Source organism: Dermacentor andersoni, chromosome 2 (genome assembly GCF_023375885.2).
Source record: "Dermacentor andersoni chromosome 2, qqDerAnde1_hic_scaffold, whole genome shotgun sequence".
In the NCBI taxonomy this organism is placed as follows: domain Eukaryota; kingdom Metazoa; phylum Arthropoda; class Arachnida; order Ixodida; family Ixodidae; genus Dermacentor; species Dermacentor andersoni.
In genome coordinates this window covers 105,541,692-105,568,031 of record NC_092815.1, presented here as the reverse complement: position 1 = coordinate 105,568,031, position 26,340 = coordinate 105,541,692, and the positions used below count along the sequence as shown (strand labels likewise).

Genomic DNA, 26,340 nt, shown 5'->3' with positions numbered 1-26,340 from the left:
CAGGTTGCAATGATTAAGCAAAACCATTTTCGAGCCAGCCTACGAACAAAATGTTTTCATCAATATCTCTGTCTTCGGAAAGAGAAAAAAGGAAAAAAAGAAGAAGAAGACAGAGAGACGCTTAGATCGTGACGGTAACAAAGAGAGAGAAAACATATTCATTTACCTTTTTTGGGGCGGGAAAGGTCAAACAGGACTGAGCCCGATTGGCTACCCTGCACTGGGGCGAGGGGAAGATGTGATTAGGAGAAGGAGAGAAAGTCCACTGTTGTCAACAACGTAGTGAAAGTTCTCCGTTGTGTTTCACAGAAGGCCGCTCAGTGTGGTTGGCACCCGCCGCGGTGGCTCAGCGGCTCTGGTGTTGCGCTGCTAAGCACGAGGTCGCGGGTTCAAATCCCGGCCGCGGCGGCCGCATTTCGATGGGAGCAAAATGCAGAAACGCCCGTGTGCCGTGCATTGAGGGCACGTTAAAGATCCTCTGGTGGTCAAAATTAATCTGGAGTCCCCCACTACTACGTGCCTCATAATCAAATCGTGGTTTTGTCACGTAAGACCCCAGAATTAATTAATTCCTTCAGTCTGGTTGGCTTCAGCAATCGCAGCAGTACATTTGTGGTTTTCTACAACTGTGATATGCGAGACCATGGTCTTAAGATGTTGTGCAACGAGAACGGTCTTCCGTGTGGCTGATTTAGAGTTGCAGGGAGGGCAAGGCTTCCATTTTCAAAGGATGGGCAGTAGCACAAAAAGTGCTTGCCACTGCAGGCATTGCACTATCCCTGAATGCGTTGCATTCACAAATGCATACTCGTTCTTGATTGGAATGACTGATAAAGCCGTGGCGGCAAGAGCAGTGCTAAGTAAAAGGTACATTAAATGGAAATATTAGGTAAAGCCGAATTTATAAAATTTACTTCTGAGAGTACAGAAAAAAAAAATCAAATCAGACAGCAGCGTCTCGGGCACTGCTGAGCCGTCCTGTATGTCAAATCGAAGACGGCCAAAGACAAACAGGCGGCCGAAGCCATCTAGAAGTTGTCGCGCGACAGTCTCCCGTTTATACGCCGCGAATTTCTACATCGTCTGCTCATGAACTAGTTCATTGTTTATAGATAAAGGTTTGTCTTAAAGTGAGTAAGCAAGGACACAAACGTTGATGACTTCTTCAGCACAGAAACGGCCTGAACGTCTGAAAACACTCTAAATTCCGTGACGTCATGCTGCCACGCACAAGTACTGGGGTTTGGACGCGAAATTCGAAAGAGGCAAGTTCGTGTTCCATTTTCTCCGCTAGCAATTAATTTTTTTCCCGCCTAACGTGCGGTGATCGTACATCAGGCCGCTGCATTCCTACGCCATCGCGTGGCAGACTGTACGCTCCCAGACCGACGTCAACTTGCCTTGCCAAGACTCTCTCATCTTGCTTTCTCCTTTTCTCGCAATTCTTTTGTTGTCGATCATATATGACCTCGGGAATACGTAGAAACGTAGTCATTCGTCTCGCTTTCCGTTGCTATGTTATTGTGGGGCGCGTTTCCGGACATCTGCTGATTCCTAGACTGTTGCGGTTCTTTCTTTCTTTGTTTATTTCTTGCTTCCTTTCTTTTTCTGCTTTGCATTCTGCATTCGCACGACACTTCGGCTCACTTGCGAAATTTGTGCTGCATGACGAAGGCAGCAGCAAGCAAACCGCTGTCGTTAACCATTTGTACGAACTACGACTTCCTGTCGACAGAACATCGCCTCATCGCTGTGGTTTGCGTTCTTCTTTGTGCGCAAAAAGTTAACGACCTCTGGATATGGTCTGCTGTGCGCCACACACACACATCCGGTTATAGCCTCTGTGCCTACAATTTGTACGCACCAGTAAGGAGGCCATCTTCCACTTTTGTACGTCATCAGCATGCACGCACAGGAAAGCAAATGTATTCTAAAACCGCCGTGCTGACTATAGATGCCCGTATGCCTTTCTTCCCTTTCCAGAGACCGATACTCTCAGAGTTGCTATTTCTTTCTTCTTTTGCTTTCCTTCGACGTTCCAGCCCTGTGGTTCAATTAACAATTACGCGGTGACGTCACTGCTTCCCTCACCGCCCCTGTTTTGTCTCTGGTCCCGTTCCTACAGGTATGCAATAACGGGTGTAAAGCCAATCGACACTAAATAAATAAGGGGTCTGTAAAAGTAACCCAAAGCGCAGATTTTGAAAGAAGAACCAATTGGAAGAATAATAGGTGGGCACGGGAACGGCTAGTGTCATAAGGTCCGGTCAGCGAGGGCACAAGGTCCCCGCGTAGAGCGTGTAATGAGATGAGAATCCACAGATGGCGCTTGAAAAGTGCCGTCCAGACGGTCCGTGCGGCGCGAGAGTCGCAGGCGTCTATATCAGAAACAAATATGAACTCGGGCCGGTTGTCAACAGTAGCTTCTGCAAAATACGCTTAGTATTTGTGTTTTTCTCATAGACAGGGTAATAAATGAACTACCCAGGCACAGATGTAAATGTTGAAGTTTTCCGTGCTCTCAAACCAAGTCTAACCTAACGCTACCTTCCCCATCACAACCGTTCGGTCTGAAATACGATAATTGTCTGAAAAGCGTATTGAAGGCTATAGAAACTCAACAGAATTTTTGCAAAATGTCACAATGATTTTTGCAAGGGATATGTCTGTGTTTTCTTTTTCTTTTCGCCCTATTCATATGCATTCCGCTTGCAGCTGTAATTGATATTGCGTAAAGGACGTCCCTATAGTTTGTATATGCAAGAGGAAAGTATATATATATGTATATATATATATATGTATATAAAACGAGAAGAAAGGGGGTTAACTGAGGGGCCCAATTTTTATTAGTCATATCATAAGAAGCCAACAAACACTGACACCAAGGATAACATAGGGGAAATTACTTGTGCTTAATAAATGAAATAAAGAAACGATAAATTATTGGAAATTAAAGTGGATGAAAAAACAACTTGCCGCAGGTGGGAACCGAACCCACAACCTTCGCACGAAGGTTGTGGGCACGAACCGAACCCACATATATATATATATATATATATATATATATATATATATATATATATATATATATATATATATATATATATACATACATACATACATATACATACATGCGAACAGCAGAACGCGTGGTCATTGCACAACCCAGGAAAAGAAAAAAAAAATGAAGAAGCTCAAACATGTACGACCAACTCTGATGAGTCAGGGACGCCCGTTGTGGCACAACCCAGTAGCTCGTACTTATACACAACCCTACGGTCATTGCGCTTTTCGCTTGGCTGCGCAAAGCCACACACTCAGCTGCAGTTCGCATTTGAACCAGAACGACTGCAGATAGGACTTGTAAACGGGCTGCATCGACGAACGTCCTCTCGACCATTTCCTTCATTCGAAAGAGTTACTTTAGCCATTGCTCTCGTGGAAAATCATTTCGTTCATACTCAAGGGGGGAGGGGGCGGGGGAGGGCTCGGAGAAAAATAAAACTAAGGGCCCGTCCGGGATTTGAACCCGGGACCTCTCGCACCCAAAGCGAGAATCATACCCCTAGACCAACGGGCCGACGCTAAACTTCCCAATAGCAGCGCTGTAAGAAAGTCACGGCTGAGTTCGAGAAGTTGTAAAACCCGGTTCTGGCGGATTTTATATTCTTGCCGAGGCGTTCAAGGTCCGAGCGCGGGACTCCACGGCGCCTTCTTCGCTTGCCGTGCTGAAAAGGCAGAAGAAGAAGAATGAAAAAAAACAAAAACAAAAGACAAATGGATTGCATGATTCTTCGACGTGCGGAAGGTGCTGGCGACGCCGTTCGTTACTGGGTGAATCTATTCAAACGTGCTGCGAGTATACGCGCCGCGGTACGCGTGCCGGCGTACTTGGTATGTAGCCGTTTCGAAAGCTGCAGTGATGAGTTCACGTCGTTGCCGTTCTCGATATACAGTTGCACTGGCTCGCCGCACTCACGTATGCAGAGTATGATTTTTTGAGAGACGTCAGACCACGCAGCTTCGCGTATATGACTTTATAGTGTCCTTGTATACTGAGCTCGGCTGGGCGCGCCATTCGGGACATTTTTCGAAATCCGCCATGTTGTCGAATACTTTAATGGCGGTGTTCTCCTTCTTCATATTTTTTTTTTTTTTTTAGCCAATCGGGGAGCCATCCGAGCCAGCCGATCAGAGCTGACGAGATGGCGGAATTGGACAATGCCCGGAATACAACGCCCAGGGTTTTATCTCCATCGACGCTGGGCAGCTTCGTTGTGGACGTGTCACTTCGCGAGTTCCTCTTATACGACGTTCTGAGGTGAAGTTCGCCGCGCTCTTCGGCCCGCCCAACCGTCTTCGTTTTTCGTTCACCACGCAGGCATGCAGAGCAACGTCGCGCGACACTCGCGTGGGGGTGCCGACTGATGCGCGCTCTTGAAGGCAGCGCACTAGGAAGTTTGGCCGATATACCGAGACCCGTGCACAGATTCGTGCCACAGGCGTGATCATCGTGTCGCGATCTTCCATTGCATCATCGCGATCTTCCATTGCGCCTGCCTTGCGGTCAGCTGTCTTTACATCCTAGATAATTCTATAGACAGGCCCAGGCGTCATTTGCTCCGTTTCACGCGTAGCCAGGCAACGCGGCGGGGTATTCCGCAAGTTTAGTACGTGCGGTCACATATAGGCGTCACGCACTGCGTGATTTTTGCATGTAAAGCCCCTGAAAACAAACAATTTCGCAGCGCAGTTTTTTTTTCATCGGCGACACTTTCCGCATGATACCTACTTCAGATACTACAATTGCAACTTGTGGGCGTAAGGCTACAGAAGGCTACGAAAAAAAAAAAGGAGAAAAAAAAACTAAGGGCCCGTCCGGGATTTGAACCCGGGACCTCTCGCACCCAAAGCGAGAATCATACCCCTAGACCAACGGGCCGACGCGAAAGGCGCCTTTAGCAGCGCTGTAGGAAAGCCACGGCTGCGTCCGGGAAGTTGTAAAACCCGGTTCACGAGGATTTAATCTTCTTGCCGACGCGTGCAACGTCCGCGCGCGGGACCCGCCCGCAGCGCCTTCTTCTTCGCTTGCCGTGTTTATATATATATATATATATATATCGTATTGCGTTCATTGCGTTTTAGCACACCTCTGTTCTGTTTAATCAAAAAATATATCACGACATGCAACTTATGTAGTACATACAATGTAGCCTCTTATAGATATATATATATATATATATATATAAAGCCGACAGACCCCTTAATGGAATAGCGCACAATATTGAACGACTTACTTGATTTTCGGCATTCGGGCTCCCTATTTTTTATTTTTTATATTAAATTGTGTGTGCCCCATTGGGTGCTCAGGCTTATATAGATACGGAATGTTGAGCAACAAAGTATAGTGCCAATGAGCGGACATAATTTCCTGTTTTTTAAACAACAAATTACTGCAAAAGCCATTTAACTATAACGTCGGCTTATCGGTATCGCTAAACCGCGCATATATCTCAATGGAATAGCGCCTGGTTTTCATGGACTTCTTTCATTTTCGTATATTTAATATATTTGGCCTCCAAGATTCTTGGGCCAGTGGGTATATGTGCCACCGTGACATAAGGCTCATGCGAGCCTTTAACGTATTTACATACGTTTCGCCAGTTAATCTCTGCTTACACATTCACTCGTTATTCTTCACTCGACAAACATCAAACGTTGCTTTTGTCCTCGTCACATTTCTGCGTCGACATTCCACATTGAGCATCCGCATTTCGGCGTATGTGTACGTAGTTTGCGAACAGTGTAGTGCATAAACATAGAAATTACACATTAAAGTTTGGACCTTTGCGGTACATAAACATAAACATTACATGAGAGTGCACGTTGCATTTGATTAAAACAAAATGTATGCATCCAATGAAGTTATACAACATTTAATAATCGTTTCACGTACGTTTCGCTTCACGTGAAATCTAACGTGTGCGTTGGGTATGAATAATTTGCCCGCAGCGTGCATCTTCTTGCATGAAATTTATTTGAAAGCTTCGCTCAACGTTGGATAGAACGAATGCGTAGGACTTGCCGTAATGTTTAAAGTCAAGCTTTCCTTGCCTCTTTTTTTTACTTTTCCACTGCTGCTGCTGGTCCTTCTGCTGCTGCTGCTTCTGCTGTTGCCTTGCACGCCCCATCGGGGCGTGGTTAAGAGGTCACGACAACAGCCTGAAATACTACCCCAGTGGGTGCAATCGCGATAACGTTACTTACAAGAGGGTCAATTTTCATCTCGTATACAATCCAATGCAATCACGACCAATGCACAAATCACAGGGTGGCACATATGCACAGGTTGTGTACGACTACGATAAGAGGCCCCCTCTGCGGTTAGTAAGGCTTGTACTTAACGAATAGAAGCGGTAACTTCACATTTAAGCATCGCAATGCTACCGCGAATCGAACTCTGCGTGATGAGGTGGTTCTGCTAAATTAGCGGAAATTAAGCGCTTAGCCCTTGATCGCACGATCGATAGACTGCAAGAAGCCGCAGTAAACGGAGACGTCTCAATCGTGTCCTTCAATGTTCAAAGTTTACACGCCCACGCAGGGGATATTGAAGCGGATTGCGTAATGCCGAAAGCACACACCATCGCCGTGTTGGAAACGTCGAGTGCCGACCCGCAATTGCACCGATTGCCGGTTTCCAACGAGTGTGCTACTGGAAGCGTCAGTCTGTCAGATGGCGCTGGAGAGGCCATTTACAAGAAAGACACGGCCGCCCATCTATCCACTGGACCGGCAGTGTTGTGCTTATGCCACCAGATTGAGAAGCGAGGTGCGCACTGGTTGACGGCGTTGCTGATGCATGCGTTGTGCAACTCAAGTACGGGGACGTCGACGTTGCACTGGCCGCCGTCTATATTAGCCCTTCGGCGACGCAAAAAGAAATCAAACGCTTCTTTGCGCCCAGGTTCGCTCAATATGCACCCGGAGCATTGATCCCTGGTTGTGGCAGCAGCGGTGTAAATAGGATGCCGTTGAGATATTCACCGGGGTCTTCGAGGTAGATCTGAGGAAAACCGAAAACGGCTGGCTGCCAAGGTTTATGCAGGAGGTAGGTCCAAGTTAACTGGAACACCCAAAATGTGTATATATATATATATATATATATATATATATATATATATATATATATACACGTCGGGTGTTCCAGTTAACTTGGACCAAGATTTTCAGCAAAAAAGACCCAACAGTTCTAGAGAAATCGTACCGACTGCATAGTAGCCGTAGTCGTGTGTAATTACGGCCAGTATTTTTTTCATCACGAAGTATTACTTAATTCATTACTTTTAATTAGTGAACATTTTAATTATTGCTTGAATCGCAAACATATCTATTACAGAGTTGTGTGGCACCTCAAATAACCTCCGAATCACGCATTTGTTTCGTGCTCAGCTTTGCCTCGTTTATTCCGAGAAAAAAAAACAAAAGCGCGTGAAACATCCGAAATGCGTACGCGCTCACGCGCCGCTACTCAAGCGCTCCAAAGCGAATAGCCACGGATACGCGGCTTTACTAGCGGCGGCAGCTCGACACAGGGCTTCGCGCTACGTGCTGGTTGCGGCATCATGAGAGCACGCCGCTGACCCATTGATAAGCGTAGCGGAGCTGTAGGGGAGGGGGGATTTCGAAGCCGGGAAAACGTGCGACGGTCCGCTTGGGAGTTTAATTTTGCGCACTCTTGTTCCGTAGATAGGCGCGTCCGGAACGTATGTCCCTTATGTCCGTTTATGTCCCTTTAGCAATAGAAACAAACCTTGCGCAGACTATGTCCATCTAATGCGTTTTGGTGGATCTGTACGGCTAGCATGTGCTGTTGTCGATTGCGTAGCTCATTTTTGCTTGACATGTCGGTGCGTATAGATAATAACGGAAGGTCTCAACGGTACCACACCATGGAGTGACCTGCTCTTCAAGAAGACAGTCATGCCCTTCACGAAGGATCAGTAGGCTAACATGATCCTGGCTTTTGGGGTGGAGCACCGCGACAAGAGGAAGACAGCCAAGCTATACCGGATGTGTCATTGGGGAGGACGCCCTAGTCCGTCAACAATACTTAGAGCGTACGAAGTCCTTTGCGAGACGGGCAGCTTCACAAAAAAAACGTGACACAGGACTGCGACGTAAGTTCAAGAAGCGGAAACGAATGTTTTGGCATTTTTTGCTGCTAACCCTCATAGTATAGCTTGCGCGACGCCTGTGCGGAGGCCGGAACCTCAATGTCATCAGTGTGGAGGATTTTAAAGAAAGGTCCTATATGCACCCGTACCATGTACATTTTCATCAAAAACTTGAAGATCGAGATTTTGAAAACAGACTTGACTTTGCCAATTGAATTTTCACGAAATTTGAAGACGAACCGGACTTTCTCACTCGCGTGCATTGGACGGATGAGGCTAATTTCTCCAGAAACGCACAAGTTAATCTTCACGACGCGCACTACTGACTGACACAAACACGACACCAATACCAGAGGTCGTTTAATGTGTGGTGCGGTATTTTTGACGGCAACATCATCGGACCCATCTTTTTTGACAACACACTAACGACGCAACGCCACGCCAACGACATCCTCGAGGGCCCCGTGAACGACGTCTGTTGCAACGTCACACTTGCGCACCTTCGGAACATCTGGTTTCAACAAGACTGTGCTCCTGCGCATAGTAGTAGTCAGTCTCGAGCGTGGCTCAACAAGCTTTTTCCTGGACAGTGGACTGGCCGGCACGGACCTGTACACTGGCCTACAAGGTCGCCGGACATGTCACCACTGGACTTCTTGCAGAGTTACGCGAAAAATCGCGTGTATAGCAGCGAAACTACCACACCGGACGCCCTAAAGGCAAAAATAAGCAGAGTCTGCTTCGAAATTCCAACGTCATTGGTGAAAGCTGCATCAGCACAGGTGTTGGAAAAAAGCGAGTGCTGTATTGCTTCAGACGGTGACCTGCTATACACGTGCTATAAGCGGCAGTGGAAAATAACCGCTCAAAACTTGTGTAAAACGTGACTGTTTAACGTACCTTCATCATGTCACCCTATCCTTAGATAGAAAGAAAGCATGCGACAAAGATAGAAATAGGTAAAAAACTGCTTCGTTTTGCCTGTTTTCTGGAGTTCAAGAGACAGAAAGGGTAAATGGCTAAACCAGTTGCAACTTCGGATTTTTTTTTTTTTTTTGGGGGGGGGGGGGGGCTGCTGTGACGCCTTACGTGCTTTTCGTTTATTTCTTATTGAAATAAACTCCTCAGTAGCTCTTTTCTGTTTTTCCGAGAGCTGCCTTCTTTATTTCATGCTCCTTTGCGCGCTATTTTTTTAAAATGTCGGTTGAATTTCTTTTGTAACTTTGTTTCATGATGCACGAAGGTTAAAGCTATCCCGAGTGCCTCATGATCGAGCACAACATTCTTGAGTCCACAAATGCTGACGCTTATCGCACCGCGCTAGCTAGGTCGAGAAACCTCTCGAGCCGCCCTACATGACGAAGCCTTGTACGATGCGACGATAAACGAATGCAGCCGTATATATTTCGAAGGTTGCTTGGAGGCGCTTGAGCAGCGGCGCGCGAGCGCGCATCTATTCATATTTCGCGTGTTTCGCGGGCTTTTCTTTTTTTCTTGGAAAAAGCAACCAAACGCACTCCAACATGAAATAAATACTTGATTCGGAGGTTATTTAAGGTGCCGTACAGCTTTGCAATTGATATGTTTGCGATTCAAGCAATAATAAAATAGTGTGCCAATTAAAACAATAAATTAATTAATTAATAATTCGTGATGATAAAGAATACTAGCCGTGAGTACACAGGCCTGCCGCTGCTATGCAGTCGGTACGATATTACTCTAGAGCTCTTAGGTTTTTTTTAAAATCTTGGTCCAAGTTCACTGGGACACTGGTGTGCGTGAGGGCACGCGCGCTTTTGTCTGTGAGTGTACGTGTCCGTGCGTGTGTGTGCGTGCGTGTGCATGTGTGCGTGTGTGTGCGTGTGCGTCTGTGCGTGTGCCTGTGCGTGCGCGTGTGTGCGTGTGTATGTGTGCGTGCGCGTGTGCGTGTGTGCATGTGCGTGCGTGTGTGTGTGCGTGTGTGTGCCTGTGCGTGTGTGCGCGTGTGTGTGTGTGTGTGCGTGTGTGCGTGTGTGTACGTGTGTGTGTGGTGCTGGGCTGATATCCTTTTTTTTTCGTATCGAATTATCCAATTAGTAATTACCGAATAGTCTAACCAGATGCAAATATTCACAGCACGACTCTTTATTTCAGCATAGTTAAGTACCACTCCTGCATTGACTATGTATAGCGAAAAAGACGGCTGACTATCGGGGACAAATGGTCAGCTTTAAACACATCACCAACTTTCATTAGGAAAAATGCGCCAATAGCTTCTCAACAACGTTAGAGCCGGGTTGCAAACAAACTCTACATGATAAAATGGCTGTTGTATGGCTGCCTTACTATAAACGCTAAATAAATGGTTGTCGAAGAAAAAAACAAGGGATCACAAGTTGCGGAAGGATAAAAATAACCGAAGGACTTGTCTACCTTAGATACGTACATTGCGTACACACAAGTAAAAAGGTCCATTGCGTGGAAAATGTGACTGCTTGTAGAGTAGAGATAAAACTGCTACACAGTTAAAGCAGCCAAAAACACTAAATAAGAGAGTGCAAAGCAAAAATCGCAGATTTTCATGTACGCTTTCGCTGCGTCCAAAAACAACGCTTGTGTTGCCTGTTTTATTACTGCATTGCTTCGAAAACTATTGTTGTGAAACCTAGTATAATTAGCTACACTTTGTTTAGCAGATGGACTCAAACGGTAAGTTGTTACGAAATATTCAGTTATAGTTTTGAATATACCGAGCAGTTCATTTTCGAATACGAATATTTCACACTAAGTGTTCACGTTCGAAACCTCGATTATTCTCCCACCCCCTAGTTTTATTTTACTCTCGACGTATCTGCCTTTCGTTCGATAAAGTTATTTATCCCTCACAATTGAGAAATTCATTTCATGCACCGCAAGTAAACAACAAACAACGCGTCAAAAGAAAGGGCCCGTCCGGGATTTGAACCCGGGACCTCTCGCACCCAAAGCGAGAATCATACCCCTAGACCAACGGGCCGATGCGAGGTGTACTTCGGAAGCGCTCTTCAAGGAAAGACCGGTTCCCGTTAGAAGGCGTAGAAATCAGGTTTCGAGAGCCTTTGTACCTTTGCGCTATCGCCAGGAGCAGTGCGGGGAGACACGTCTACGTATTCATTAAACGACTTGCCTTCGCTCGCTGAAATGCACGGAGAGTATAGCGTAATGTGCCATTAAATTCTGGCTGATAGCCAGTATTGAAATTCGAACAGCGTAGCTCGTGGCTTTTTGCTACAACGAACGCCACCTACCGCCGGCTTGTGAAACACGTGCATACGCTGCGAGCGTACGAGAGCCTTTACAAAAGGTATGTGTAATGCCGTCGCTCAGGTAACCAGCAGCACCTCCCGGGGACGGTGCTGGTATGCGTACGGAGTATACCACGAATTATTCACTTAAGTTTCATCGGTGGCTTTTCTTAGTGGCATATATTTGGTTGTTGTTACCGTTGGATTTCGTTCATTCATACGAAATACGCCTTGCGCACTCACCGGCTGCAATTCATAAATTGCAATTTCTGCGGAAAGTAATTAAATAAAATATAACTAATTAACTATTAAGATTTATTTATCAAGGCAATTATACATTTCGAGTTCTCGTGCATGTCCGCCTCTTTGAGTAATCCAGTTGAATAACTTGCATTATGCATACCAGAGACGATTTCTAAAATTTTGCTTCGTGTAAAAAAAAAAGAAGAAAGACGCCAGGCGGAACCAGAAACGCAGATATCGGTCCTATAACAATATGGCTTCAGCTCCCACTGGCGGCAAAACAAAGTTGCCTGCAATTAAATCGCACATTTGAAAACGTTGTCCGCAAATTACATGGACCCTATATCGTGCTAATTGAAACACCAGGAAAGCTCGCGAATAAATTGTATAATGTCTTAATTAACCACGCGTTCGCACTGAACGTTGAACACACATAGGTCGTCCTACACCTCATATTTGCACCAGATAAAAACGAGGTGCCTCGTTTACTTCACCGAGGACACTACCGGTACAGCAATAACGCATGGAAGTACGCAGAAAACAAGCATTCAGTGATTACTTCCGAATCTCACGATTACGTCAGAAACGTAAAATTTCTGGCAAGCTTTACTCCTATATCAAGCCCCAATTTCCACCGAACGTGAATTGGCGGTGTCACTTTCACTTCTCTCAGGACGCTGGTAAATACTTCGGATAACGCCTTTAAATGCACTTGCAAAGGAACTATTTGAATGTTTCATAATTATCCGACGCTTTCAAAACTTAGCCCGCACCGACAATCCACTAGATGCCCGTTATTTCCCAGATATTGTTAATCTTGTGGCGCGTTAACGTCTTTCAGGATGTCGGGCAATGTTCGTACAGGCAAGGTTCGTGAGATACGCTTCTGCGTTGTGCGGTTCTGGGGCGCTTGTATAAGTGATCTTCTACAAAAGAACTGTAATTAAGTACACAGCTTAAACATTAACAGTGCCCCCCAATTCCCACACAAATTGATTTCTGCGGCGGCACGTTTCCGTATTCAAAGCTATCCCGAGTGCCTCGTGATCGCACACAACTTTCGTGTGCCCGCAGATGCTGACACTTATCGCACTTAGCCATCCTACATGACGAAGCCTTGTACGATGCTGCGATAAACGAATGCAGCCTGTTACGTTCGACCTGCACGGGCTGGAAATCTTCGGGGAAGCGACCGTCGAACTCTGCCCTGCCCGATGCGATGACTCACTTTGTGAAAACAAGGATGCGCCTCGTTAACAGCCCACGGGAGCTGGCATGTCTGCTGCGGTGACTCCCTTTGTAAGGACGACAGTACGCCGCGTCCCCAAGCGAGCGGCTCCGAGATGTCTAGACGCAGTCGGCGGACCAAGTATTGTTTGTGGAGCCGCCGTCACCTTCACGGTTTGATTGGAGCGGGGGAGCTCCTGGAAGACGTTTTGTGGCACCGTCTCACGGGTCTTAGAAGTCGTCAGTGAATGGACAGACGCGGCGGCCACTGTCTGCGGAGTCGACACTGGGATCAAGAGGCGCCTTCTCGGGGCACTACCCCTGTCTGAGAGAACCCTCTCACCTTGGCATGGTCAGTGAAACCTGTGCGGAAGTGAATGGGTAACCTCCCCCTCAAAGGCGGGTCTGTGACGATGGCTTTGGACGCTTTCATCGGTCGAAGGTTGAACGGCCGTTTTCCCTCACCTAGGGATCTAGGGAGGACAGAGTGCATTTAAGCAGCCGTCGTCGGCTGTTTGGTGTGCATTCTCTTTTAATCATGCTAGACTGATGAACTGTAACGTTCTCATGTAGATACTGTAAATGAATCCCATATCCCTCGTTCTCGATGAGAACAAGTCTCTCCCTTCTACAACGTCCTCATCGTGCATGAGTTGGACGACGGCAAGGGCCAGCTACCATCTATTTCATTCCCGACCCCAACCATTACAAGCCGCATATCTTTCAAAGGTTGCTTGGAGGCGCTTGAGTAGCGGCGCGCAAGCGCGCATCTATTTCATATTTCGCGTGTTTTGCGGGCTTTTTTTTTTTTTTGGAAAAAGCAACCAGGTGCACTTCAGCCCGAAATAAATCCTTCATTCGGAGGTCATCTAACGTGCCCTATAACTTTGTAATTGACATGTTTGGGATTTAATGAATAATTTTAAAAGTTCATTAATTAAAAACAATTAATTAATGTTTCGTGATGAAAAGAATACTAACTGTAAGTATACACGACTGCCGTTGCTATACAGTTGGTACGATTTCTGTAGACCTCTTGGTGTTTCTAACGCGACAGCGTTAAGGAGCTCCTGTCGCAGAAAAGCCGGTGTCGTGGGCGGCGTTGGCCATGAGCGAAAAATGGCACAAGGCAATTCATAAATAAAAACAAGTTGCCAGATGGACTGGATGGGAATTGAACCAGGGTCTCCGGAGTGTGAGACGGAGATGCTACCACTCAGCCATGAGTTTTTTTTTTTTTTTTCTTTATTGCCGACTTCAACACGTCAGTTGGAACCATCCAACTCATGGCTGAGTGTTCTTCGCGCACTCAGCCATGAGTTGGATGGTTCCTGTCGTGACAAAAGCGTCTCTAGTGAATGCAGTGTTGCCTTAGAAACTTGCTGTAGAAAGTTATACTGACCCGCCGTGGTTGCTCAGTGGCTATGGTGTTGGGCTGCTGAGCACGAGGTCGCGGGATCGAATCCCGGCCACGGCGGCCGCATTTCGATGGGGGCGAAATGCGAAAACACCCGTGTACTTAGATTTAGGTGCACGTTAAAGATCCCCAGGTGGTCTAAATTTCCGGAGTCCTCCACTACGGCGTGCCTCATAATCAGAAAGTGGTTTTGGCACGTAAAACCCCATAATTTAAGAAAGTTATACTGCGGCGTACATCAGGAATTATGAGCATGTAAATTACAGAAGTCGCAGTTAAACGAGTAGCGAAGTACGTATCCGCTACATTTCTTCTGCGCTTGGCGCGCACGCAGAGCCCCCTTGCGGCAAACACAGAAGACCCCCTCCTCGCAATGTACAGCGCTGCCCCGACAAGTGGTGCGCCACTCGCCCGCTCCTCCCCTTCGTCTCGTTTGAGCGCATTGGGGCCGTGCGGGGACCGGTGCGAGGATGTCCCAATACCCTTACGTTTAATAAGTTCTCTCGCTATCTCCCCTTCCAACTTCCAGATTGCATCACTCGAACCCTCGCGTTTAGGCGACGCGGCTCCTCTTTCCGCTCACAGCGCGATTCCTAGGTGCAGCGTCCGATGCGGGACGCCTCTGACGTGATCGCTGCGCCGTAGCGCGTCTGGTGGGAAAGGGTACCCTGCGATGTGTGCCGCTGCTGGCGAGGAGTCATGCGTCTGCGCGGTGTTTCCAAGCGAGATAGAGGACGATCCCATCGAGGCGTCAGCCCCATGATCGTGTCCGCCTTCATGGCGCGTCGCGGCCCGGCTGTCCGTGCCGATCACGACGTTTGGCTCGCGTAGATCGTTTCTCCCTCCGAGACACCGAGTTCTTTGGTTCGTTCCGCTTCCTCAGGCGCACGTTTCGTTGCCACGCCGAACGCTGCGTTGCTCGGCGCTCACCGCGTGATTGGTGAATGAATGGGTGGTGCGAACGAGGTGCGATAAGGCTATCGCGCTCCACTCTTGAATGCGAAGCTTAAGCGTCCTCGAATTTTTTCTAAATCTTGGTCCAAGTTAACTGTGACACTTCTGGTTTAACTGGTGTGTTTGGGCGTGTGTGTGTTGTTGGTGGGCTGATATCCTTTCTTTTCGTGTACGAATCGAATGCGAATAGTAACTACCGAATAGTTTAGTCCAGGCGCAAATATTCACAGCAGGGCTCTTTATTTCAGCACAGTTAAGTGTCGCTCCTGCATTTAGTATATAGTGTCAAAAAGACGGCTAACTATCAGAGACAAATGGTCAGTTTTAAACACATCACCAACATTCGTTAAGAAAAATGCGTGAATAGCTTCTCAACGACATTAGAGTCGGGTTTCATACAAACTCTACGTGATAAAATGGCTATTGTATGGCTAGCTTACCAAAAACGCCAAATAAATGGTTGTCGACGAAAAAAGAAAGGATCACTAGTTGCGGAAGGATAAAAATAACAGAAGGACTTGTCTGCCTTAGATACGTAATTTGCGTACGCACATGTAACAAGGTTCATTGCGAGGAAAACGTGACTGGTTGTAGAGTAAAAGATAAAACTGCTACGCAGCTAGATAGCCAAAAACACTAAATGAGAGAGTGCAAGCCAAAATCACAGATTTTCATGTACGCTTTCGCTGCGTCCGAAAACAACGCTTGTGTTGCCCGTTTTATTACTGCATTGCTTCGAAAACTATTGCTGCAAAACCTAGCATAATTAGCGACATTTGTTTAGCAGATGGATAATAGTAACTAGACCTAAACGGCCAGTTGCGAAATATTTGGTTATAGTTTTGAATATACTGAGCAGTTCATTTTCGAATACGTAATATTTCCGACTAAGCATTCATGTTCGAAACTTCCATTATCCTCCCACCCCTAGATTTATTTTACTCTCGACGTATCTGCTTTTCGTTCGATAATGTTACTTATCCCTCACTATCGTGAAATTAATTTCGTGCACCGCAAGTAAACAAGAAACAACGCGTCAAAAGAAAGGGCCCGTCCGGGATTTGAACCCGGGACCTCTCGCACCCAAAGCGAGAATCATACCCCTAGACCAACGGGCCGACGCGAGATGGGCTTCGGAAGCGCTCTTTAAGGAAATACCGGTTCCTGTTAGAAGGCGTAAAAATCAGGTTTCGAGGGCCTTTGTACATTTGCGCAATCGCCAGGAGCAGCGCGGGGAAACACGTCTATATACGTATTGAATAAACGTCTTGGCTTCGCTCGCCGAAATGCATGGAGCGTATAGCGTAATGTGCCATTAAATTCTGGCTGATAGCCAGTATTTAAATTCGAACATTCGGAGCTCGTGGCTTTTTGCTACAATGTACGCCACTTAACGCCGGCTTGGGAAACACGCGCGTACGCTGTGAGCATACGAGAGCTTTTACCCAAAGGTATATGTAATGCCATCGCTCAGGTAACCGGCAGCACCTTCCGGGGACGGCGCTGGTATACTACAGAGACGCATTTCACACGCGATTCTAAGTCATTTCGTCCCCCGATAAAGGCGCGGTTCTTCGTACGGAGTATACCACGAGTTATTTACTTAAGTTTCGTCGGTGGCTTTTCTCAGTATCATGTATTTGGTTGTTGTTACCGTTGGATTTCGTTCGTTAGCACTTAGTTTGTTGACAGCACAAACTGCTAGCAAATGTCTCGCATTGGTGCAACACATTTGAAGCCGCTACGGGAGACGAAAGCCCACACCACATGCGGATATGAGCACTCTCTGATGAGCACACGCGAAGATTAGTACCCGCTGAAACACACCGGGGTGTTCTTTCTTGCTTTTTTTTTTTTCTTCTTTACCATACAAGACATTTAAAAATAGGTTCCAGAATATAGCGTCATTGTAGTCTTTGAGATGAATTATTCGAAGCGGCGCTGGTATTCTATAGAGATGCATTTCACACGCGAATCTAAGCCATTTCGTCCCCCGATAAAGGCGCAATTCGTCGTACGGAGTTATTTACGTAAGTTTCGTCGGGGACATTTCTCAGTGTCATATATCTGGTTGGTGTTACCATTGGATTTCGTTCATTCACTCGTGCACGAGCACTTCGTGTGATGACAGCACAAACTGCTAGCGAATGACACATTTGAAGTCGCTACTGGAGACGAAAAGCCACACCCCATGCTGATATGAGCCCTCTCTGATGAGCACTCGCTAGCATGCGACCCCCCCCCCCCCTCCCCATGCAGGTGTAGAAATAAATGAAATGAGCACTCGCGAACATGAGTACTCGCTGAAACACGGGGTGTTCTTTCTTGTTTTCTTTCTTCTTTACCATACAAAACATTTAAGAATTGGTTCCGGAAGATAGCGTCATTGTAGTCCTTGAGATGGATTATTCGAAGCGGCGGACATCAGACGCACGAGAAATTGAAATGCATAATCAACCAATTATTAATAATTCGCTAATTGACTTCTTAATTAATTACCTCACGGCACATACTGCAATTTACGAATTGTAGCCGGAGAGTTTGCAAGGCATGTGGACTTGGAACGACTTGAAGGATGGCACGGGTTTCGGGATCTGCGCCGTGAAACACACATTAAGAATAAACTACTGCTCCCACCTTTCCTTTTTCAACAAACCACTGTTTTATGCTTTGAAGCACAAGGGCAACTGGAGCGCCCCTGTATTTCTTCGTATACATTGGGGATGAATATCTCGAAGCGGGTGTCACCCTGACAATTCGTTTCACGTGAATAGGCCTTGCGAACTCACCGGCGGCAATTCGTAAAGTGCAATATCTATGGAAAGTAATGAATTAAGAAAATCACTAATTAACTATTAGGAACATTTTTTATCAGGTCAATTATACATTCCGAGTTCTCGTGCAAGTAATGTCCTCCTCTTTGAGTGATATCCAGCTGAATGTCTTGAAATATGCATACCACAGACGATTTCTAAAATATTATTTTGTGTGAAACAAAACAAAACGAAAATAAACACACCCAGCGGTACCACAGACGCACATATCGGTCCTGTATAAATGTGGCTTCTGCTCCCAACTGCAGCAAACCCAAGTTGCCTGTAATTAAATCCCACATTTTAAGACGTTGCCCACAAATTACATGGACCTCATTTCGTGCTAATAGAAACACCAGGAAAGCTCGCGTATAAACTTGTATAATGTCTTAATTAAGCACGCGTTCGCATTAAACGTTGAACACACATAGGACGTGCTACCCCTCATATTTCCACCAAATAAGAACGAGGTGCCCCGTTTACTTCACCGAGGACACTGTGGGTGCAGTAATAACGCATGAAAGTATGCAGCAAGCGAGCGTTGAGTGATTACTTGCAATTCCCACGAGTACGTCAGAAACGTTACACTTTCGGCAAACGTTACCCCTATATCATGCCCCGATTTCCACCTAACGCGAATTTGCGGTGTCACTTTCACTTCTCTCAGGACGCTGGTAGATATTGCGGATAACGGCCGTTTAATTAACGCCTTCAAGCGCACTTGCAAAGCAACTTTTTGAATGTTTCATAATTACCTGACACTTTCGAAACTTAGACCACACCGGTCATCCATTAGATGGGCCTTATTTCCTCGATATTGTGAATCTTGTGGCACGTCAACTTCTTTCAGGACGTTAGGCAAAGTTCGTACACGCAAAGTGCGTAAGATACGCGCTTCTGCGTTTTGAGGCCCTGGGGCGCTTGTAGAAGTAATCTTCTAGAAAGAAGTGCAATCAGGCTACACAGCCTAAACATTAATCGCGCCCCCCCAATCCCCACGCAAATTGAATTCCGTGGTGGCACGTTTCCGTACTCAAAGCTATCCCGAGTGCCTCATGATCGCGCACAACATTCTTGCGTCCGCAGATGTTGGCACTTTTCGCACCACGCTAGTTTGGTCGCGAAACCTCTCCAGCCGTCCTACATGACGAAGCCTTGTACGATGCGGCGAGAAACGAATGCAGCCGTGTACGAAATTTGCTAGAAAAGTATCCGACCTTTGGCGAAGAAAAAAAAAAAAGACTGGCATAACTTGAGCGTTGGAAACCTAACCACCCTCAAAGTAGTCTCCTTGGGACTCCACAAACTTCTCCCAGCGGTGCTGCCATTGTTGGAAGCATTCCGAGAAGGCCTCTTTCGGAATGGAGTTTAGCTCAGCTGTCGTTGGAGCCATAATATCCTCTATTGTCCGAAATCGCGCTCCTTTCAATGGCCTCTTGATTTTGGGAAAAAGCCAGTAGTCGCAGGGTGTCATATCACGAGAGTAAGGAGCCTGTTGAACTACAGGAATCTGGTTTTTCGCCAAAAAAGTTGGAATCAAGTTCGAGGAATGTGCATGTGCATTGTCGTGATGGATGCGCCAATTTCGTGCTGACTATAACTCCTGTCTCTTACGCCGCAGAGCATCACGTCGGCGACGGAGGACATCCCTGTAGTACTCTTTGGTGATTGTTTGACCCTGTGGTGCGTACTCGTGGTGTACCACATCGAGGGAGTCAAAGAAAGCCGTCAGCATCACTTTGACGTTGCTGCGCACTTGGCGGGCCTTCTTTGGCTTGATGACGTGGAATGCTTCCACTGTGACGACTGGGATTTGGTTTCTGGGTCGTGCCCGTACACCCAAGACTCGTCGCCAGTGATTATGGTGTTCGTGAATTCGGGGTCGCTGTTTGTGGAATCCAGCATGTCCTGTGAGACTTCAACACGAAGTTGCTTTTGCTTCACCGCGAGCAGCTCCGGCACGAATTTCGCCGCAACTCTCTTCATGGCCAAATCTTCGGTCATAATGGAATGTGGAGAAAAAGTGCTGATGCCCACCTCTCCCGCAATTTCTCGGATAGTCACACGATGGTCCCGCATCACCACAGCGTTCACTTCGGCTATGATCTGGTCATTTCGGCATGTTGATGGCCGACTGGAGCGTGGCTCGCTCTCCACCGATGTGCGGCCGTCTTTAAACCGGTTGTACCACTCCTTAATCTGTGTGCTGCTCATGGCATCGTCACCGAAAGCCGTCTGAATCTTCCGAATTGTTTCCACTTTGCTGCCGCCCAGTTTCTGGCAAAATTTGAAGCATGGTAGCGCTGCTCCAGTCGCTCCGCCATTTTCCTTGCAATAAAAAAACCGACGACAGCACATGCGCACTACCTCACTCAAACACTGCGTACCAGCGACTGACGCTATCGGCAGGCGGGAAAAAAATCGCGCATGCGCACGAAGGTTCAAGCTCGGCTGATGTAAGCGCGCTTGTTTCATATCCATCAGGTGTTCGCAAAAAAAATAAAATAATAATAATAAGGTCAGATACTTTTCTAACAGACCACGAATCTTTCAAAGGTTGCTTGGAGGCTCTTGAGCAGCGGGGCGCGAGCGCGCATCTATAGCTAATTTTGCGTGTTTCGCGGGCTTTAGTTCTTTCTTGGAAAAAGCAACCAGGCACACTTCAGCACGAAATAAATCATTAATTCGGAGGTCATTTAAGGTGCCCTACAACTTTGTAATTGCCATGTCTAAGGATTAATTAGAAAGTGTGCTAGTAAAATTAGTTGATTATTAATTAATATTCCGTGATGAAAAAATACTTACTGTAAGTATACACGACTGCCGCTGCTATGCAGTCGGTACGATTTCTCTAGAGCTGTCTTTTTTTTTAAGTCTTGGTCCAAGTTAACTGGAACACTGGTGGGTTAACTGGTGTGTGTGTGTGTGCGTGTGTGTGTGTGTGTGTGTGTGTGTTTGTGCGTGTGTGCGTGCGTGCTGTTTGTGGGCTGATATCCTCTTTTTATCGTATACGAATTCAATGCGAATAGTAACTACCGAATAGTCTAGCCCAAACGCAAACATTCACACCTGGGCTCTTTATTTCAGCACAGTTAAGTGCGGCTCCTGCATGGACTACATATATATAGTGCAAAAAAGACGGCTAACTATCAGGGACAAATGGTCAGTTTTAAACATAACATCACCAAATTTCATTAGAAAAATAGTCTGAATAGCTGCTCAACGACATTAGAGTCAGGTTGCAAACAAACTCTATATGATAAAATGCCTGTTGTACGGCTGGCATACCAAAAACGCTACTAAATGAATGGTTGTCGAAAAAGTTGCGGAAAGTTGCATCACAAGTTGCGGAAAGATAAAAATAACCGAAGTACTTGTCTGCCTTAGATACGTACATTTCGCAGACACGTGTAAAAGGGTCCATTGGCATGAAAACGTGACTGGTTGCAGAGTAAAAGATAGAACTGCTACAAAGCTACACAGCCAAAAACACTAAATAACAAAATGCAAGCAAAAATCGCAGATTTTCATGTAGGATTCCGCCGCGTCCGAAAACAACGCTTGTATTACCCGTTTTATTACTGCATTGCTTCAAAAACTGTTGTCGCGAAACCTAATATATTTAGCTATACATTGTTTAGCAGATAGATAACAGTAACTAAACTTAAACGATCTGCTGTTGCGAAATATTTGGTTGTCGTTTTGAATATACCGAGCAGTTCATTTTCGAATACGAATATTTCACACTAAGTATTCATGTTCGAAACCTCGATTATTCTCCCACCCCTCGTTGTATTTTACTCTCGACGTATCTGCCTTTCGTTCCATAAAGTTATTTGTCCCTCACTATTGTGAAATTAAGGGTCCTGTAACGTAAAACTATTCCAATATGTTTTTATTCCAATCTCCTGACGTCAAATTTGCGTAACCGCCGACGCAAGCATCGGACGGTCACCCACAGGGTTGTCTGGAGAGACCAATCAGACGCTATCCTCGTTCATAGGAGGTCAATTTTGTTTGCTTTAAAAACGAATAACATTACCCACAATGAGCGGCTTGTGTTATCTAATTGGCTCACAAGAGGCGAGGAGCACGCTCAAGTGGAGAGGGTGTCGATAGGGCCGAGCCCCTGCACTGAAAGTCGATAACCGGATGAAGAAGGTGGTGCCGGCGTCTGCGATTGGTCAGCTTTCGCTTACTTAGCTTGTGGTGGCTGGTCGAGAATCGCGGTGGCATGCAACGGAAGCTTAAGAATGACGCTAAAACGGATCCTCAGCAATGACGAGTTGGCAGAATGTGGCCTAAACGTGCCGAAAGTGCTCAAAAATGTTACACGGCCACGCAAGAAGCTTTATTATAAGCAAATAAACCCATGCTCTCTGGCAGGTGCGAGTCGCCAGTGCCTGAGCGATCGGCGCCAGCCATCTATTATTCCTTTCGGAAAGGGGCAGCCTGCGGCTATCCAGAAGAAAATTCAGTTTTGTTGGGCATATTAATGCATCTTTAATGCGTACACGTCACTTTGACGTGGTGAGTTCTTGCGGTTTTGTGACGTCGCGTGACAGGCGGGTGAAGTGGGTGCAGCCCGAAAACTTTTGATCAATAGCCTAGAGGCTAATGGCGAAAAGGCGTCGAATCAGAAATACCTATTTTTCTTTCTTCGGTCAAATCATGCATAATCAGCGTGTTCACGTCATATCAGATGGGGAGTTCTCGCGGTTTTCGTGACGTCGCGTGACAGGGAGGTGGAGTAGGGGCGGTCCAAAATGTTTTTCACCAATCGCGGAGGGACGATTGCAGAATCGGAATAGAAAAGTTTGGAATAGTTTTACGTTATAACGCCCTAATTTCATGCACCGCAAGTAAACAACACGTCGAAAGAAAGGGCCCGTCCGGGATTTGAACCCGGGACCTCTCGCACCCAAAGCGAGAATCATACCCCTAGACCAACGGGCTTTTTTTTTTCTTTATTGCCGGAAGTTTCACCAAGCTAACAAAAAGGGCATCATTTCTTGAAATAAGGTAAGCGATACCTAAATATACACTAACATACATTCAACTTTGTACGTATGCATATTGTGCGGTCAGTCACATTGTGGCTGGCCATGTAAAGTTTAAAATTCCTTTAATGTGGCGAGGGGTTCAATCCTCGCCAGCCAATCCGGAGGCCGATGCGAGATAAGATTCGGAAGCGCTCTTTAAGCAAAGACCGGTTGCCGTTATATAGAAGGCGTAGAAAGCAGGTTTCGAGAGCCTTTGTACCTTTGCGCTGTCGCCAGGAGCAGTGCGGGGAGACACGTCTACGTATTCATTAAACGTCTTGTCTTCGCTCGCCGAAATGCTCGGATCGCATAGCGTAACGTGCCATTAAATTCTGACTGATAGCCAGAATTGAAATTCGAACAGCGGAGCTCGTGGCTTTTTGTAGAGTTACTGTATATGCTACCACAGGTAGCAGAGTTGCGCGTCTGTTTTATCACGCCGCTAGCGCCTCTATTGGCAGAGCGTCATCACGTGGTAGTCAAGCAACCGTGCATTGCGGAGAAGCAGATGCTCGGGCCAATTTTTGTATTTCCCGACGCCGCCGCTGCAGCGAACTGGATTGACACAAGTTATCGCCAGTCAAATTCAAAGCGAATCCGGCCGACCTTGGCGTTCGCTGTTCGCGTGCGGGCTAGCTGCGGAGAGCTAGCTATATAGCTATGTCAATGTAGCTATGTCAATCCTGTGAGAGAAAAACTTTCACTACACTCCCACAGAAGGTTACTTTTGGTGCCCCTGCTGTGAAAAGGCACATAATGAAGTGGTACTTGCAGGTGTGGCTGATATCCAGTGTCGCTGATATCCAGTGCCTGCTAGTAGGTGGGTACGCTTCTACAGCAAGTCTAATGGGGTACCAGTGTCGAAATACTAATGGTTGGTCATTGATTCACCAGTAATGTTTTAGACTGCCTACACGTTGAGAGCTTTGGCACATAAGCAGGTATCCCTAATGCAAAACCGAGTACCCATTATCCAGTGTTCAGTGCAGCGCCGGATTATGGGCCCAGTGTCGCGCGCTGGATGCTGGGCAGGCGCGGCGTACTCGGAGGCACTGGGTACTGGTGCGAAAAATAACTATAGCGCGTTAAATACGCGGTGCCTGGACACCGTATATATTTTGTTGGAATACAAAAAGCAACAGAGAGCGATTTCGTGCAATAAAAAAAAAGAAAAAAAAAAGCTCCAACCAGGATTCGATCGTCGGACCTACAGATCCCAAGCCCGGTACTTTACCACTGCGCCATGCCAGGATTTTTTTTTCTTTATTGCATGGAAATAATGGTAGTGTCAAATCAATGCAGTTACATTACATATGAACATACACGCACACAAAACAAATTCACACACAGTATGCAGTCCAATGACAGTTCAAATTCTGGCAAACAAACACAAGCGTCCAGACGAGAAATCCATTCAGGTACGGGATCATATGTAGCAACCACACTACGGACTTGAGCAGTCTCTTCACGGAAGATAGACCTTGTCGAGCGAGGTGGCTCGGCATGTCTGTCGATCATTCGACTTCTCCATAATGAATAAAGTCCTAATAACATAAACAAATCGTATGGTGTATTACTGGCTGTCTTTTTGAAAGGAAGGAACCGGATACCATAACATGTGAGAGGAAAGTCTCTTTTGAGAGTTCTTTGTAGAATGTCCCAAAAATGAAATGCGTCACGACAAAGTATAAAGCAATGCTCTATTGTCTCGGGTTGATTGCAAAGTCTACAATTTGTATTCCAGGGTACGAACAGTCCTTTTTCCTGAAGCCACGTTTTAACTGGCAGTGTGGAGGTGTGCAGCTTAAAGAAAAACGTTTTCGCTGCAGGCGCAATGCACATTCTACGGACACGGCAAAGAACATCTTGACCAAATAGAGACAGATACGGCTTTCGGTACAGAGGTTCAGGGAAAAGGTTATCTATAAGTGCTACATTTAGCGACGTGCGATTAACGGTAAACAAATATTCAAGGGTGAATCTGGCTTTTAAGAAGGAAATAGTGTCGACAAGTTCCTTTAGGAAGCCCCATACCGGTAGTTCTCGAGCAAAGTTTGTCGTGACATAAAGAAAAGGGAGGTGTGACGCAAGACGTGCTCGATTAACTGCGAGCAGGAATGGATGACGGACATTTTTAAGGTAAAATAAGCGCATGACCAATTGTCGCACAAACAAATGCACAAGACCCAGGCCTCCCTTTTCAAGCGGGAGAAAAAGGTTGTCCCTTCTCATGGCTTCCCATGGTGAATGCCAAATAAAACATGCAAATATTCTATGAAATGCCTGGACATGGACACGTGAGCAGTGTAAGACCTGCAGAACATAAAGAAGCTTCGAAGCGAGAAATGTATTGCATGCCTTAGATCTCGCAAAAATGGAGAGGTCACGTCCCTGCCAGGTTGTCACCTTTCGACGAATAGTGGTTATCGTGGACGTCCAATGAGGTCCACTATTACGGAAGTTATCGAGAGGTACTCCAAGATATCGCAACGGAGACTGATTCCAATGAATATTCGCGAATATAGAGGGAGTGAGTGCCCACATGCCTAGCCAAAAGCCTCTACTTTTTTTCAAAATTTACAGTAGCTCCTGCAGTCTCACAGAAACGCAGGGTAGCGTCTATTGCCTTGGCAATGCTTGGCTTATCGACGCAAAAGAAGGCAATGTCATCTGCATAAGCTAGCACTTTAATTTCCTCATCGGCATACCTGTATCCTTTAATGCTCGAGTCGCAAAGCACGCTTAAGCAAAGCGGTTCTAAGTATATGGCGAAGAGTAAAGGCGAGAGAGGACAACCTTGACGAACGGATGACTGTACCTGTATTATATCTGAGAGGGTACGGTTCACAATTAACTTTGTAGTGCAATGTTTATAACAAAGTGTTATACCATTGTATAATACATCCCCTAACTGAAGATGTCGCAGTAGTTGGAACAAAAATTTGTGTTGAACCTTATCAAAAGCTTTGGCGAGGTCAATCTGGAGAAGAGCTACTTGATCCGTACTACCCTCTATGCACTCAAGGACTGAACGTGCGATATGAACATTTGTCTGTATAGAGCGGCCTCGAATTCCGCATGTTTGATGATCACCTACTAATTTAGTAATGACTGTTTGCAATCTATATGTCAGTACTTTTGCAAATATCTTGTAATCCACGTTACACAACGATATCGGCCTATATCCGTTTACCCTCTTTATTA

At 46.2% G+C, this 26,340-nt stretch overlaps 5 non-coding genes across 5 annotated transcripts; all 5 read right to left on the bottom strand.

Annotated features, from left to right (window-relative positions):
* Positions 1-3,508: 3,508 nt before the first annotated feature.
* TRNAP-UGG (transfer RNA proline (anticodon UGG)) lies at positions 3,509-3,580 on the bottom strand. The gene has a single exon. It is a non-coding gene; the product is annotated as a tRNA-Pro (tRNA).
* Positions 3,581-4,870: 1,290 nt separating this feature from the next.
* Positions 4,871-4,942, bottom strand: TRNAP-UGG (transfer RNA proline (anticodon UGG)). The gene has a single exon. It is a non-coding gene; the product is annotated as a tRNA-Pro (tRNA).
* Positions 4,943-11,100: 6,158 nt separating this feature from the next.
* TRNAP-UGG (transfer RNA proline (anticodon UGG)) lies at positions 11,101-11,172 on the bottom strand. Its single transcript has one exon. It is a non-coding gene; the product is annotated as a tRNA-Pro (tRNA).
* A 5,155-nt stretch (positions 11,173-16,327) lies between these two features.
* Positions 16,328-16,399, bottom strand: TRNAP-UGG (transfer RNA proline (anticodon UGG)). The gene has a single exon. It is a non-coding gene; the product is annotated as a tRNA-Pro (tRNA).
* A 6,579-nt stretch (positions 16,400-22,978) lies between these two features.
* Positions 22,979-23,050, bottom strand: TRNAP-UGG (transfer RNA proline (anticodon UGG)). Its single transcript has one exon. It is a non-coding gene; the product is annotated as a tRNA-Pro (tRNA).
* Positions 23,051-26,340: the final 3,290 nt, after the last annotated feature.